We start from the raw sequence: 18,458 nt of genomic DNA, 5'->3' as shown, positions 1-18,458 counted from the left end.
TTCCATTTTTTAATAAAATATAATTTTACCCATAATAAAAGTTTGTTTAATTTCGATCTAACTTTTTTTTTAAAGACCTGTCTAAAGTATGTAACCTCTTAAGGAGTCTCATCTCCCGAATTATTTATAATGAATTATGTCAAGTAGTTTACACAAAAAGTCGCGCAACTATTTATTCCGCAATTACAGAAACACATGTTGCGCAAAACGTCGATTCTATTCTTAAAGTACTTAGATACTATTCGTCAAAAATAAGTATTTATGTCTGTAGGAAGGTGAGAAAAATTTTGATAAGATGTATCGAACGGCCATCGACAATCCTAATAATTCCACGTCGTATATCATTCGCTGACTACAACGTAATGTTTGCGTTAAATTACACATCGCATCGAGGACATATCCAAATAAGGTCGAGCTCTCGTCTGCGATTGAACCGTCAATAACTTCGCCGCTAATCGGGGTCAAGCTTGTGTATGTGTGAGGGAAGAAAAAAAAAGATTTAGTCCGCGCGATAAATGTATTTACTGCTAACAAGGATCGATTTCCCTCTCAGCATCCATTAACATTAGATGTAGTCGATTAATTAAAAAGAGTTTCTCTAGTCGTGATTATTAATTACGTTATAAATTAACAAAAAAAAAAAAAGAAAAAAAAAATTATATTGCAGTAGAAAAAGAGAGAATTATGTGCTCTCGTGATTCGAATAAATTTTGATTATTTGGCCAGCAAACTTTGATGTTGAAAAAGACAATTCTTAGACAGTAAAAAAGACAACTACTTTATTAAGGTCTGAGAATTTTTTTATTAAATGAGAAAATATTATATATTTTATAATATTGAGGATATTAAAGAGAGATGGAAAAACAATATTGAGGAGGAATAAAAATGAAGGGAGGGGGAAGAAGGAAAGAGGAGTTATCACACGCGTGCCTTCCTCGCAGGCAAACGTAACCATCTCAGTCGATCCCTTCTCATCTGTGATACTTTAATATCGAATACAGTAATAAATTACGTATCGACCTGGGAGCGAGTTTCGCCCCCGCACATCCCCGCCACCTTACCACCACCCAGCAGCCCTTCCTCGAGACGGCACGAAAACCTCCCCCTTCGTTCCGCACGGCGGGTGTACACGTGAACGGGCGGAGCTATATAATCACACTTAATGACACTCGATACGAACGTGTACATCGGCATTCTGCGTATGTGTGTGTGTGTGTGTGCGAGAGAGATACTAGAACGATAAGGGACGTGTTTTCGGACCGCAGGCGCATGTATGTTCCGAGGCCTTTCGTGTACCTACGCGTTATCTTCTTAGGTTTCGTCCCCTAAAATGCATACATAAAGGTGTTGCGCGGTACTCACGACTACGCAATTTAATCCTCGAACCTAAGAGCGAGGATTAGCGTCGTAATGCCGAGCGATTTTTTACGTAGAGATATGTTTTTGTTATCGTATCATATCTACAACTCTTAGAGACTTCGTATGTGTTTCATTCAAAATCTTGCTTGTATCTCTCATCTTTAAGTAACCTCTGCTACGTGTTAATCGTGAAGTGGTGCATTGAAAAATTAAAACTGACGATATATTTTCGTGAAAATATTATTTTCGGAATCCATCCGGATAAAAATGAGATTTAACAAAAATATCTATAAACTTTTAAAAATAAAAGAAAAATGCCATTATCATGACAATATCATGACAATATTATTGTTACCCGTGATTTAAAAAAAAAGAGCTATAGTAAAGTACACAGGAAATATTGTCAGCAAGTACTGTTAAAAAAAAAAAAAAGAAAATAGGAAATGGTATCAGATTGGGTTCGTAATTGCCGAAATTGGAGGAGAGTGTCGCGGGGAATGTGCCATGTGTAAAGAACAAATAGCGTTCCCTATATTAGCATTTAGTCATTACCTTATCCGGCCGATCAGCCTGTAGTTGCGGCATATCGGGCTTGTATCTCCGTTACGTCCTTTGCGCCTTCCTGGCACGCGAACGATTATTGGTGCGCCGCACGTGGTGCATCATCGAACGGGGGCCTCCCCCGAATCACCACTGCACTCTGCCTTTTCATTGCAATCATTATTTTTCTTTTCAAAGTTCGATAAACTGGAAAAGCGTGCTTTCACTTCTTATCAGTATTCTTATCTCTAATTGAAACGTTAAAAAAACAGATTTATAAAGAATTATAAAAAAAATTGGATTAAACCATGTGTTTATTGCGGTCCTATATTCTTTATTTATTAGTGTAGATTATAGTCATAAATTTATAAAATAATGAATTTTATTTTTAGGCTCAATAATTATCTTCTTTTTATATGATAATAATTTTTTTTTTTTTATATAAATGAAAAAATAATGAATAATGAATTTTATTTTTAAGCTCAATAATTTTTTTCTGTGGAATTTTTTTTTTTTTTTTTTTCTTTAATAAATGAAGTGCATTGGCGTGATATCTACATCGTCTCTCTTCTCGCCGAGGAAATTGTCGGAAAGAATATCTTACGCTCTCACAAAGTTGTCCAATATTAAATGATGGAGCTTTCGCGTCCGAAAAACCGACAATAAAATATGTTTAAATCACTTAACGATTATTCAAGAATCTCGATATAATCGGATTTGGAAGCTGCCGTGGATTTTCTACATTTCTATCTTCTTTTTTAAATCTTCGTCTTGAGACTCTAAACTAGAGAGAAATCCGGCGCCGTTAACGAGCGCGTAAAAGCGAACGACATTCTATCCCACTCTCTCTTTCTCTCGTTTATGATGTTCCGGCCTCTCTCAATGTACTCACGGTAATTCCATTTTACTGCACGGTGTACTTGACACCCAAACACCCACGATCGGACCGGTTCGAGACCACACGATCGAAGCTTCACGCCCGCTCTGGCGACGTACAACATAATCGGTATTTACTGTAATCTGGAGGGATGAGATCCACACACATGTGATTACTTTAGTCCGGCTAAAAAGAGCAAGCGCACATTTTCGCCCTTGCTTTGATGCTCGCGGAAATTAACGACGCGTCGTTAGTTGGCGAAAAGTATTCGCGCGGTGATTATATATTGCAAAAAAATGCATATGCGCGGGGATTCTTTGGCGCGAGAAATTATTCTCACACCTCTCGCGAATTGCGGATGGTGTGTGTTGCTGCGTCACTGGTGGGAAACGGACTATGGAACAACGGGAATCGCTCGTGTATAAGAGGATCCGTCTCTGAGAAAGATTGGCATTCGATGCTCGTAAAATGTTTATCGTTAATAATAATAATAGAAATCGAAGGGGCAATAAAAGATCGCTGATGAATAGGATAGCAGCGTTAAGGAGTTTTCTGTGTTCAAGTAGACAGACGGATCTGATATTTCCTTGACATAATATCTCTGAATGTGCGTGCGATTCTTTTGAATTCCTCGTGTTAGAATTTATCAGACGGGACACACACACATACACAGGCCTCTCGTATAAACCTGTATTCGACATTGTTACCTATATGACGTTATATCCATCAAACAAACGTCACGAGAGATTTTATCTATTTAGATAATTATGTTGGAAAGTAAACTTCATAAAATCAATATTTTAGTCTCAATTTATTTCTACTGCAAGCCACTAGTTTGTGTAACAAACGATCTTGTAATAATTATAAATTAATTATATGTTAATTATAAATTTAAATAAATTATCAAATTAATTATGTATTAATTATAAATTGCTTAAAAGATGTTTTCATTAATCATCTATTATTTTGATAAATTATTATTATTAATATAATATATATTATTTATGCATACATTACGTGCAGCCAATTAATTATATATCATTTTAGATTGCATACAAATATATAATTCATTTTTAAATAAATGAAAAAATTTTTTCTGCCTCTTTCGAAACTTTTTAGATTAATACTTATACAATTTGCGTCAAAAATACTGATCTTTCTCTCGATAAACTTCATCTAGGTACTATTCAAGTCGAAATGGCGAGACGGAGTACCAGTGACGTCATCGCCCTTTCGTTTTATCGCGAGTTACGGTCGCGAGCTTGGGGAAGGTCAGGGCTACTCTCTCTCTCTCTCTCTCTCTCTCTCTCTCTGTCGGCCCCCGAACGTCCCGATTCCGCCGATGTATGTGCCTTGACCATGCATGGCTGTATCTCGGTGGTGACCACGCGAGAGGGGCACCTCCGTACACGCGAGAGGCCGCGCGCGTGTGCACGCGCACGTGGTGTGTACGTACACCTAAGTACATAAGTATAGCCATAACCGGCAACTTCGTGAATGGAGGAGCGGCGAACGATCAATGCCCCCTTACGTTTATCTACCGCTTTTATGTGCGTCCGTTCCTTGCTATTCTGCAGTGAGGTTTTCTGGCGACGTGGCATAAAGAAACGCGCTGGCAAGCTCACAATCAGAAGAAGATCAAGAAGAATGTTCCCTGAAAGGATTTCTATTTTAAGAATGCTCATGCACAAGGCTCGACATAATTTTACAATTGATTACAGTGCTAATTTATAGTGTCGAATTGTTCAGGTTGCAACAATGCAGCAATTATTAATCAATCAATCAATCAATCAAGAGAGAGAGAGAGAGAGAGAGAGAGAGAGAGAGAGAAAGGATAGATATGAAGAATTATATTTAAAATTTATAATTTTATATTCCAAAACTATATTTAAAATTTATAATTTTTATTCCAAGCAATAAAAATTATTGTTTGAAATAAAAAAATTGCAAATATTTTTATGATTTAATTTTTTGAGAATTTTTTGCCCCTTGCATTTTGGATAGAGACAAACGGTCTATAGGAATCTATTTTCTTCTGCATCATAAAAAACTGCCCGAACTTTCTTGGTTGGACTTTCCGATATGTTATATATTTTTATAAGATAAATAAAGACAAGTTTTATGATAGAAAGAAAGAAATTCAAAATTGAACACGGCGAAGAGGAAAGAAAGTGAAAAGGCGAATTGCCGATAGTGATGAAATATTTTAAGTTTATTAAGAGAGGGCGATAAGAAACTTGGAAAGGCTCATTTTGCGTATGGCAGCTTGAGCTGCATGTATTTTGCATTCGACGCTTCTTGGTTGCAGGCAACACGGTATATATCCGACCACACTGAATAAAACTCACTCGAGAACATGAGGCTATACACTATTATAGTTTATATCTTCGACCCGCACGAGCAGGATTACTACCCGCGGTAACTATACATATGCGCTTATAAACTATTATTATCTTACGGTCGACGCACGTTTATGCACTGTGTCGCAGTTAGCCTGATCGATGCTTTACATTGTTCTGACAAGGAAGAATGCTTGAACAAAATGCGTTCGAATTACTAAACAATAATATCGAACCTCCTAGCTTGATAGAATCTTATTAATAAGTCGAAGAAAATTATCTTGAGCAAGAAATACAAGAATTACAGAAATATTTTTTATTATAATTTTTATTATTTATTTTATTATAATATATTTTTATTATAGTTAATGTGCGATTTATAATTATTTTTATTTGTTTTTTTTAGCTATATTTATATTAACAAATAATTAATAATATTTGTTTACTTATGTCCCATCAGAAATTATATTTCAGAAAAATATTGTTAATAAATTAATAATTAATAATTAATAATTAATTGTTAATAAATTAGTGAAAATCAATTAACAAAGATTGTTGAGTTTTAAATTCACAAAAAAATAATTTCTCTCATTTTATGATAGCGTCTAATGACATTTCGTGATGTAACTTATTATTAGTATACAGGATGTTAAAAAATTAGACTCACAAACTTTGAAGAAAAAAAGAAAACTTTAAAATGAATATTTTTAAACATTACTTTTCTCTTTGATGTTCTTTATTTTTTTTTAGTATTAATACTACATGATAAGAGTTGGTGACTTAAACAATAAGTAAATGTCACTTCTATTTATATATAATAAACAAATCACATGCAATTTGTCAAGATACTAAAAACATCTACTCTATTGAGAGTTTGAATATGATATAGGACGAAAACGAAAGGTCACTGAAGTGTCATTAACAGAAAACATCTATTTTCGAGTTCCACTCCAAAGTTTGTCGGTTTAATTTTTTAACCACCCCGTATATTTGGCTGTAGCTCAAGAAGAATTTGATTTTAATCACCGTGCTTTCTCCCGCGGATGAAAATCGGTATCTGGTCGAGTATTAACGCAGTGTTATTCTCTGCGATCGTGCGCTCGAATTATAGAACCCGTTTACCAAGAAAGGGACACATCTTCTTTTTATCTTCCGTCGACGGAATAGTAATCGCGGGTCTATCCGGTTCCCATAGTTTCGTGCTTAGGTACTTTTTCGAACGAGACGGTTATAATCATTAAGGCTTGGCGTAAACGCAACACACGACCGAGGAGTCGTCCTCGTTCCACCGACGACGTGACTTCGACGTTCCTTACCACGGTCCCGATTCTTCGCGTGGTAAGACACGTTTCAACGCCGGTTCTCTCGGTCCTCTCGGGGCCCACTCTCTAATTGCGACTAATTTCGTTAATTACCGTAGAGGCACCGCGTAGGGAGACCACTAATTCGGGGGTCCAACATTGTGTCTAGACCTTAAACAACATTCGCGTATCCCGCCGACCGAATCGTCGGCTTCCTCTGTTCTTCCACCTATATATGCGGCTTCAAAACCAATTAGACGGTACCATCGCATCCCCGACATTTTTGCATCTCCCTACGAATTGAACGACGAGTTAGATCGTTTCCGTTACTTCTTTGTTAATGTGCCTTTGATTAGGCGTTAGGGACAAACGAGCACGTTTTATTATTTCTACGATTTTTATGGAAAATTTATTATTGACTTGAAAATACCGAAAATACTGAACTAGAAAATTAGGAGAAAATTATAAAAATGCATAACATTTTAATGAGTGATTATTAAACTTGAAAACTTTCTTGAATCGATATGAAATATTTGTTAATTTATAATTTTATAAAATTTGATTTTATTATTATTACAATTTTCCATTTACTAAATGGATATTAAAATGCTTTTTAGTTATATTTTTTTAATGATCTTAATCAACGATGTTCAATGAGATTTATCTCGCGACAGAGAAATAATCAGCACGATCAAAATTTTGACAGTTCCATAAATGTTCTCCATGTAATCAATAATCTTAAATAATATAAACAATTTAACTGCAGCATTTGAAACATTTCGATGATGTAAACAATGATGCAACAAGAGCCATTTCGGTGAAATAGGTGAAGAATGAAAGGAGAAAAAATCTCGAAATTTTTAGCTGAAAAAGACAGTAAAAAATACAAATCAAAAGATTTTCCCTGCAGAATCCGCAGGAGTTTTTCTGTAATGTGCGAAGGACGCATACAAGAAACTCATCCCACTGTTAAAGCGTAGAACAAAAAAATCTTTACAAATATTCTCTTTACCTGAAGACATTTGATATAATATCCTACCTGAGAACCTTTAATTGAGAGAGACTTTCGAGAATTTTTTTAAAAGATTTGTATAGACACCCTGATATAATTATTTCACAGAATATAATGAAAGATATTATACACCGATCAAAATTATGCAAAGAGAAGCTTCACATCGTCGATAACTAAGGAGGTGGCATTTCGTGATAATGTCCGGCTGTCTAATAAAAATCTTTTCGATTCAAATATTATGACGTGGACGAGATAGAATCCAGTTTGAGTTTCTCGCCGTTCCTCTCTATAACTTTTCCTGTATCTTCCTTCGTGCCGATCTCAACGTTAGTTTCCTCGCTAGAAGTCTTCCAAAGAGTTCATCTTTACCCTGTAATTGCGGTGTGTGCGTCGCGTGCAATGGCGAGAAACGTCGGTTGGTCAAATCGAGAGTGCGCCCTTCCAGTTCTTGAGGGAGTCGAATAGCTCTTCAGAGCGTCGTGCACACGCGACGTTCGCCGGGGGTGAGCCATGTGTACGCACGTGAATTAAACAATTTCCCATCATACCTGTCCTAGGTAGGGTGAGGTCAGATTTCGACCTGTTAAGCGAGTGTAGTATCCTAATAGAATTATGCTAATTTTTTTCAATACAGATCTATCTGTTACAATAAATAATCAATGCCATGAATTATGAAAGAAAAACGTTTTTTAATATGCCATAATAATGAATAGAAGGTCCTAAAAAGTTAGGATAATTTTGAAAGATTAGAATAGTTTTAAAATACATAATAAAAAATTTGATTGAGAAAATGTGATCTTAAATAAAATAATGCAATCTTTTATTTATTTTAATTATAAACAAAATTATCAATTGATTTCTTCGATTATTTCCAAGGCAAATAATTAGACAGGTGTAAGAAATTTATTTAACTATGAATTTTCATATATGAAATATATTTCTCATATAAATGATATAAATCAATTATATATATATATATATATATATATATATATTTTATAATAATTTTTTATATTACATAAAAGAGAATTTTATTTTATTATAATAAATGTTTAATTATATTTGCGACACTATAAAAAGGCGCACCTCTGTAGAGATGCGCTTGAGATGTGTAGAGTAGAAGGACCAGAAATGGATGGTCATCGTACAGAAAGAAAAAAATATGTTTAATTAGTTAGCCAAGATATAATAGGACCGGCTCATGCCGGTCTATAATATAAACTAAGTTTAGGCACGAATAAAACAGCATGTGCCGATTGAGGTTAGGTTGACAATAAAGGGTTTTTCTCATTGTTATATAAATTATGCTCGGCCTTTGTTTCCAAGCTTGTACAGGTAATTTTTTTTTAATATTTCGAAGAAAAGAAAAGGTATTTTATTTTCATGAATACACCGTTTTATTTGTTCCCAATCTTTTTGTTACCCTGTATGTTTTTTATGACAATTTAGTTTGTCGGAAATATCTTTTAAATATTATTATTTAGTAATTATATATGCATAATATTAATATCTAATAATTTTTGCGTAAAAGCGAATGGAGAAAAGCAACATACACAAAAAAACCTAAACAAATATCTTTTCTCAATGCCAATTTATCAAAAAAATCGAATTCTTTTATCAAGAGCTTTTCTTGGAAATTCTTAAAACGCCATTCAAATATGTTCCTTCAATTGTTATTAGAAACAATAAATCTTGTCTACCTGTATTTTAGAAATTCATTGGTTAAGCAAGAACCAATAGAAAAATGGTGAAAATCTTAAGAAATCTGCTTAGTTCCAGAATAGCGTATTTCTTCAGTGGAAAATCAGGAGTAACAAGAGGAATAAAGAAATATTCCAAATTTTTGATAAACTTTTTTGAGACAGAGCACTATAATTGATGAAAGTTTTTGTGATGTGTTTTGTTAGTCGTTATGAGGAATATTTGTTTATTAAAACGTGTTCTGTGAGTGTAAATCTGAATTTGTCGGAATTAGTGATCGCTAAGACGCTGTTAATGAAATTTTTATTGGTACGTAATACAAATATATCAAAGATATAGTAATATTATGTAGTTTTGTTAGTGACGTGCATCGTATATTGGTCATTCGATGGGCATAATAATTTTTTATATAATTGCATCGTCCGAAAATCGCTCGGATGGTGCAAAGTTAATAATAGTTAATAATAAGTAAATAAATAGTTAGTAAAAATGAATAGAACAATTCTTGGCGGAAAAGCTGTTTCAACCTAATATTCTATTTCTATCAATCGAAAAGTGCATAAAAATCTCCAACCGAGGATAAATATATTTTCTAGAAAATTACCTTGATAATTTTCTTTGATATTCACAATTCTTTTTTTCTATAAAAATTAATGAACATTTCCTTTTTTTGGTTTGTTTTATGATAGCTATGGGAGACATAATTTCGCAAAATCAGAAAATCTGAAAAATTTATGTATGCTTTGTAATATATATTGATTATTTATTCTTCTAATTTCTCAAAGTTTTTTTCGAAATTCGAAATTTCTCGATGTTTCTTAATTTACACGTGTAAATTATCATTATAAGTATCACTCGCGAACACATAAGAATGGAATGTAATGATTTCGAAAAAGTGCATAAAAATCTCTAATCGACGATATATTTTCTAGAAAGTTATCTAAGTAGTATCTTTGATTTCCACAATTCTATATAAAAATTAATGAACATTTCCTTTTCTTCTTTGTTTTATGATTGCGTTATTATCATGCATCTTTATAATGAGAGAGATAAATCTCGCAAAATCAGAAAAACTTATGTATGTTTTGTAATATATTTATTCTTCTAATTTATCAGTTTTTTTTTTTTTAAATTCGAAATTTCTCGATATTTCTTAACTTGTAAATTATCAGTTAAGCAGATTTTAACCAAGCAAACGAATGTATGAATGATTATTTTTACTTGAAATATAAATGAGAAAGATTATTTTTTACTTGAAATATCTTTAATATAAATAAACGAGCGTCAAAAATATTAACTTTTATTTGTATTTAAATAATTGTTTATATAAAATTATATTAATAATGCTTTATTTATTAAGCGAAGCAAAGAAATACAAGAAATCATGAACAAATATCAGTTAAGAAGCCATATTTATTTGTACTCTTGAAAAATAAATACATTTTCTAGATTTTTTGCAGCTCAATAACTTGAGAAAAATTTTTTATTTTTTCACAATATTAATACAATATTATTATTAAGTACTTAGATGAAAACTTTCAGTTAAAAATAATTTTTTTTCTATAAGAGTTATACTAATATTTGCAGATTTGTATTTTCATGTACGGCGTGCATGTTGTATTTCTTTGCGTCACTGAAATCAGATAATTTTACATGCAAAATTTAATCTTAATAAAGTTCTGATGGAAACATAATTGTTAATATCATTGTGAACAAGTGTCACAACTATAATTTCAAGTAAAAATGTTCTTTTTTTTTTTAAATTAACTCAACATGTAAGTATTTGACTAGAGTTTTGCGATGATATCATATGTATTATTAAATTAACGTTAGTATTCTAATTAATAAATGATTGATTGCTGAGTTTAAATATTTATAAAGTTGTTTTTTTAGTAATATGTAATCTATATTGGTTTTTTTTGTAAATAAATAATTAAAAATTAAATGCAAAGCAAAGTAACTTGAAAAAAAACTCGATGAATAAGTACAGATAAAATTTATCTGATTAATATAACGGTAAATAAAATTTCTGATGTAAAATATACATATATACATTGGAAACATAGGAATAAAAATTATTAGAAAGATCTCAATTATTTTTTTTTTTTTTAAATAGCGTTTTTTCACATAATTAAACGTTCAACACACAGAAACTATTCAACTCACATTTAATGGAATTACTGATATTAGTTTAACTGTGCTGCAATGATTTTATCTCAATCCTTATTAAAGAAACTGTGTATAATTCGTCTGTTCTAATTTTTTACGTTTTTCTTATTATTATAAGTAACTAGCATCTCATTATTAGTAAGTAGTAGTAGTATGGAAGTTTCTAAAATGGCGCATCCTTTTTTCTCGTCTTATTAAAATAGCAAAATTTTCAGCTTTATTACATGCAGCCATTACTGAAAAAAAACGTTGTTTAAAAATTGCAAACGAATTTACTGTCTTAAAATAATTTCAAATCTTTACATTTTCTTGCTTTTTACATTTCTCAATGATAGATCATAGTCGCTTTTATCACATCAATCGTGCACAACTTAATTTCTTTATCGTAGATAAAGATAGAGATTTATTTTATCTTTTAATTATCTTTTAATATTTTTCGATTCTTTCTTACATACAATGTAAATGCAGCATTTAATAATATATGTAATATAGTATTTATAGGGAATTGAAACAACAGGATTTTTCAAGTTATAATATCAATTTTAATATGATTTTGATCATAACACAATCTTGTATAAAATTTTATGCTGTATACGCTACACACATTTATTCATTTTAAAAGATATTTCAAGTTAAATAATCATTGAACAAATATCCTAACATGTATCTGATATGGTAGAAAAAAGCACATCCAAAAGAAGCTTCCAATCTAATGTCAAGAATTCTTGATGCTCAGTACAAATTATTTTATGAAGTTTTTGCACGTGTTTTTCATGATATAAATCGAAAAATTAAGCCAAACTTTTCATCACTATTTAAAAGAAAAACACGCAATCAGCACAAGTTTTCGATATTGGAGGACGCACAAACACTTTTCACGATTGTTAACCCCGCGTTTGACATTTCGTCGGAAGGAAATCGGCGAGAAAGGGAACAAGAAGGAAGGAGAAGGAAGGTCGGATGAATTCTTTTGGTCTCGCGACGTAGCCGTGGCGGATGTCATCGACGTCTCCCGCACATCGCTCGGAAATCCTGGATCTCACGGATCGAGCCGTACAGCAGACGATACGTCCGGACGCGTAAGTGGAGTCAGAGCGAGTGAGATGGAGAAAGCATCGGGGCTACTCCGGGCGCGAAGAGGAAAGTTTACCGGAAAGATATCCGGGAAGTCGCGCAGGGGCCGGCAGAGGAGAGAGCCAGCGATGCGCGCGCGAGATCGCGCCTCTTCTCCCTCTCTATATCATTCTCTTTCCCCCCACTATCAGCGATACCACCGGCGACGTCCTCGTTCTCGGCTTCTGCGCTCTATTCGCGTTCAGACGTTACCGTCTTCATGGTTTTCCAGACTAGCGCGATATACTCGATCTGATAACAATCTGGTGTGGTGGTGGTGGTGGTGGTGGTGGTGGTGGTGGTGGAGGTGGTAGTGGTGGTGGTGATAGTGATGATGTTGGTGTTGGTGCAAAGGTGGCGGTAGTGGTGGCGGTTGCTTGGTGGTGGCACAACGTGATCCGAGAGCTGGCGCAGCTGCTTCTCCCCACCAGAACTCCAGACCCACCAGACGCAGCATCCAGAACACAGCCTAGCAAACCACGCCTTGCTGATCGTGGTTGGTCAGACCACTTCACCCTTCTTGTGACCTCCTGCCGCGCAATTCTCGTGTTTCAGAGTAGGGAGAAGCGTGTGGCAGCGACACGGCATACAGTGGAGATGGTTGATGGTCGGTGGTGGGAAATGGTCTGAGTTGTCTGAGCGCACTTCGCCTACCCTGCTTGGAGAGGGGCGGAAGCAGTCGGCCGCGGAGGGGCGGGGAAACCCACAGTTCGGCAGCGCGACCCGACGTGGGCACTTCGCTCTGTCCGGCCTTTCCTTCATTAAAATATTATTCTGTGCGTGTAGAGAGAGGAGAGAGCCCGCGGAGCCCCGGCGAGAGCCCTCGCTACCCATAATCGCGCTACGAGCGGACGTCACTCTTACCACCCCCTCGTCGGCTTCGCACGCACGTTCGCGCTCACCGAGGGGCTGCTTTTTCGGGAAAATGTAACGTGTTGGTGTCTTTTGTTTTCGTGAAAATAAGGAATGGGAAGAGCAAGAAAAGGGCAAGCAGCGAGACAAAAAGAGTATCTCATTATTACTGAAAGCAAGGATATAGAAATGAAAAACTATATCCTAATCTTCGAGACAAATATCCATTAAGTTACAAACGACGAAGAAAAGAAAAGAAGAGAGACTTTTAATCAAATCTAAACACAGAATCAGTGGATGTAAATCGCATAAAAACAATGTTGATACATTGAATGTGTCGTCATTTGGTGTGTGGATTGGCTGGTGCTGGAAGAAACTAAGTTTTAGGGACCAAGGAGTCGCCGATACCAGGGTGCATATTTTTTTCTCCACGCGTGTATCGAATATACATATATATTGAATAATATCTCACAGAGAGACTATTCCATACAAAGAGCAGAGTGAGAGAGATTGTCCTGATTGTTTGATAAATCCTGGCATCCGATCCATAGATTGTCGAATATGCTGTGACGTATGTCAGTCGATGCTACGAAACGTCAGGCAGGTTTATCGGTGCTCAAATAATGAACTCATTCATTGGTTCACGGACGACCCTCGAAGACTGTGTGTTGTGTGTGCTTCAATATTGTTCCTTTCTACGTTCCTATCGCGCTTCCTCCGTCCGTGGTTCCTCGATTTGCGCAAAATAGTGGAAACTCGATTAAAAGTGGAAAGTGCTGGACGCTGTTTATATCGACTACGTTCCTTACAAAGTCGAAAACAAAAGATCGTGTGCTATAAGAGTACAGTGAGAATCTAAGGGGGCGAGTTGGACTGCCGGCTAAAAGGAAAATTGCGAGTTGTCGGGATATGAACCCAGGTATGTGAATGTTGTCTTCTCACCGTGCTGCCATCGCCGAATGTCATCTCGATTATCGTGGAGGTGTTGTCTCTATACGTCGTTTTGCACTAGCGTTTTGTTGATCGTTCAGTGAGTGGAGATTGTCGTGCGATATCGTGATAGCGTGTTTCCAAGAGTGCTGAAAGGTTTCTTCTTCGTGATAATCGCAAAATCTCATGATATAGTGAATACGCCAAACGTCAGCGTATATATAATTCTCGTATCTTCTCAGATTATTGCTTAAAGTGTGAATGGCACATCTCTTTCGTTTCATAACATCAAAATGTCGGATCATAACAAAGATAAATTGATAAATTGCGCTGCTATTAAGAATAAAAACTACAAGGACGCCATAAAATTGTTTAACAAACCACAAGTACATTGTAGAAGCCTTTTCACCAACTTTTAAGCTCCTTGAATGAATATTAATCGTATTTTAGGTTCCTCCAACCCTTCTGTGGGTCAAATTACCTTGACTTTATGTTATATGATCCATGTGTCAAAATGAACGTGATTTTATCAAGAGAAATAGAGGCAAAGGGAAACAAAAACAAAAAAAATTTTGCAATAGTAAATTTACATTATAAATACCAAACTGGATTTAAATCAGTGATGTGGGACAATCCAATGTGCTAATTCCCATGTATTAATTAGTTCTTCAAATTCGTCATCACTGCATTTCCGATTTAAGAACACGCACAATCTGTCTTGCCACGCTGTCTATGAATCACGTCGCGTAAAAAATCACTTTCTCTTCTTCCATGTGACTTTAGTGTGTACCGTTCGGCCGAATAAAGACATTCGACATATTGAAACAGGCGTCGAAGTGTTCCTAATTATGGTTGCTATTTAACACTATGCTGGCTAGAAGTGAAAAGAGTAGCGTATAAAAAAGGCATCCTTGACCATGCTATTATTTTCGCACAAAATTTTCAACACATTGCAAGTAGCAGGCTTTCGCTAAGAATTTAGGAATCTCTCGTCGACTTTCGTTTCACAATCGAATATTACGATTTCTTCTCCGATCTGTCGATCGACGTCAATGCTAACCAATTTCAATTACATTCTGTTCAAGGAAATTTATCTTAGACATTAATCACATTGGCATATAGCAATTGATTATTTCGCAAAGATAAATGATATAAAAAGATCATTTAATCGTGACGGGTGTCACGAAATTCTTAGAAAGAGCAAAGACTATTACAGCGCAGCTATTGAAATTTTTAAATTTTCTTATACATATTGAAAAACATATTAACAATTCTCAGTGTCGTCATTTCTCTTTGACATCTCAAAGTTTTATGATGCAACACATGATTTCCGTAATATAGAAGCATAATTACCCATTAATACTATAGGATCGCACGATTTGCATGCGAAAACGTCAAATTCTTTGCCGACATGTGGGAAGAGAGCATTCGCGTCAAGACTTTGCGGTCAACAAAATTTGTGCGATGAGAGCTCGCGATGAAAACGTGCGCGACGAGAGGATTTCGATGCGTGCGTAGAGATAAAGGGAACCGGTATTAGGGATCGCGTCCGCTAGCAGGGACGTTAAAAAGCGCGATACTTATTTGGATAACGCGTTTTTTTTTCTCACTGTCATTCTCTTATTATCGGAGAAGCATGTTTAGATTTGCTGAAAATATCAACGATGCGAACAACATCTATTTGACACATCAATTGTCAAACGCGTCTGACCGCGCCATGTGACATTTGCTTCTTACGCGGACGTCTATGTCTGTCATTGCAATCTGTCATAAAATTGAAGATCTAAAATCTTAGATAAAATCACAAGCAATATAAATAAAGTTTTACACAAATTTTAATCAATGTTTAACAAATGACTCGTATTTCAAGCTCGAATCTTATAAAATAGCAAAGTAAAGTTAAATAAGTTGCATTAAATTTGTACAAATAATAATTATATTTGTATTATGAAATAAGATTTACTGAAATAGATACTTTCAGATACTTTCTTTACTAGTTTTTAATTATAAATTTATTTATTTGAAATATCGATATTAAATTTGTAAAATACTACGATGCTTTAGCTAATACAAAACGGTTCTATCAATATATGCTTTGTTATATAGTACATAAATTTAACGAGACATCTTCAATTTCCGCGAAAATTTAACATTTACTGCTTTCACCTATGCCCTATTCATTCTCTTTAAAGTTTCCTGTAAAGAGTCATTGACAAAGATCGATTATCGAAAGAAAAAGTTTTACATTTTTCTGCTATGAGATTTCTTCAAGATTTATTCACAGAACAAAATTATGCGGGTTTGTAGTTAATTAATTATGGTTTGCAAGAATTTTTTCTGGCGCCTGTTGCCGTAATTAATTCGAACATAAACTTTTTCGTGAAAAGAAGAGATTGAGAGGAAGAAGAAAAATGAGGGAGAAAGAGAGAGAGAGAGAAAGAGAATTCATCATCGGGGTCAGTGATGTCGCGTTGCCGATACTTCTTATGTGCACATCGCTGCGATTTATTCCCGCGCCTACATGATCACGTCAACGACTAATTAAACGCGATTGATATACACGACGAGTTTTGGCGTTGGAAAGCGTAATTGCTGTGGCGCGAAGAGGAAAATTGCGAAAGGCGGAGAAATACGAGGAATTTATCGATCGACTGTCACTTTCCGTTTTCCATAATTATTTCGCGATCGTGAGAAAATCGTGACGCGACAGATTGTCGATTGTAATTAATAATCGTGAGTGAAATTATTCGTTATTAATCGACGACACTTAAGATGAGAGGGCACACAACGAATGTGTGTTAAACTTAAACTATTAAGGGCGATATTTCACGAGGATATCCAATCAAGCTTTACATGTTTCATTTATGAAAGCGATCTCGGAATATTTGCGATAGTGAATCATAACTCGTGTTATGGACGTCTATCTAATTGCGATCGTCTTGATGAACGCAAGGAACATGAGGATAGACTAACTAATTAATAAATAAAAATTTAGAGTTTCTCTGGAAAATAAAAACAGTGCAAATATTTAAAATAAAGTTAATTTATTTGGCTTTTTCTATTTTCTTAAATGACAGAGAAAGAGAGAGAACATGGAGAAACAGGAACCGAAAAAATTAAAGGGCAAGAATGAATAAATTTATTGTGATCATGTGAAAATACAATAATTTCACAGCTAACTATGTGACTATTTTTTTATATCTATAAACAATTATTAAACAAAAAATTTATTAAGAAAGAAACATTATTTAAAGACTTTCAAATTTTTATTTAAATTATTATAGTTTTAAAAATACTTATTTAAATACTCTCTCCGTTTATGGGCAACTTTCAAAACAAAAGGATTTTCTAAAAATATTAAAATAAAATATTTTTAGTATCACAATTTTTCCTACGATCTTTAACTTGATTTAATTATATGTATATAATATATGAATGATGTCTGTGTGTGTTGCTTTAATTTTTTTTATTATTCTTTTATATAATTGTAATTGTAGAAGACTTTAAGTAATGCAAAGCTTAAATGTCTTTTCTATCCAACTAATTTAATACGTCAGTAACTGTAACAAAAATAATTCATTCACAGTGCTCAATCTTTTTAAAAGTCTGCCTTATCCTCTTTATATGCATATCTTCGTTAATATAAATGCACGAATGTTTAGGCGCAAAAGTGATTTCTTCTAAAAGAAAGATGCAAAAGAGCGATTTCTTTTTTCTGTTTTGGATTTTCTACTACTTCTGCAATTTGTTTAGTCGCGATAGAAAGAGGGATAAATAATTCCCCCGGGGCTAATTAATTACGACAGCATGGAAACGCTCGCATAGGGAACGTTCACTCACTCGCTTTCTCTAATTAGACCGAGTAAGCCTAAACGAGTACACCAGGTTTTTTTGCCGTCCATCCGTGGTTTCGCAATGTCAATTACATATTTCGCAAATGCATCAATCATCGCTGCGTGCCAAAAATATTGACGCAGGAAGTAATCTCACGCGGAGAGAAAAGAAAACGCGCTATAAAATTATAGAGTAGATTATATTTCTTACAGATTATTTTATTATAGATTATTTATATTTCCAGTCAATTAATATTAGAGAAAAACGCGCGAGTGATTTATTCGCACGCTTGCGACTTTGTAATACAAGATTATGATCGTAGCATTTGTTATTAATAACGACGTTAACAGCTCCTAAGCTCATCTCATTGTGGTCAAGTACGGGTGGACAAAAAAAACTGATTGAGATTAAGTGACTCGTTTCGCCGGAGC

The 18,458-nt window shown here is 34.5% G+C and overlaps 1 protein-coding gene across 8 annotated transcripts in view; it reads left to right on the top strand.

Moving 5' to 3' along the window:
• LOC126858560 (zinc finger homeobox protein 4-like) overlaps positions 1-18,458 on the top strand; it is a 363,658-nt gene that overhangs the window by 208,399 nt on the left and 136,801 nt on the right. Inside the window, exons 1-2 of one of the 8 annotated variants that reach the window (XM_050608977.1) lie at positions 13,224-13,338; positions 13,651-14,182. The exons of 6 other annotated variants lie outside the window; for them this stretch is intronic. The gene's annotated coding sequence lies outside the window, so the exon portion shown is untranslated. Of the gene's footprint in view, positions 1-13,223; positions 13,339-13,538; positions 14,183-18,458 lie in introns of those variants that run through there. One more of the 8 variants, XM_050608976.1, reaches the window with a different exon arrangement.

The sequence above is a fragment of the Cataglyphis hispanica genome, chromosome 26 (genome assembly GCF_021464435.1).
Source record: "Cataglyphis hispanica isolate Lineage 1 chromosome 26, ULB_Chis1_1.0, whole genome shotgun sequence".
Taxonomy (NCBI): domain Eukaryota; kingdom Metazoa; phylum Arthropoda; class Insecta; order Hymenoptera; family Formicidae; genus Cataglyphis; species Cataglyphis hispanica.
Note: the sequence above shows the minus strand (reverse complement) of the source record. Positions and strands in the feature narration are given on the sequence as shown.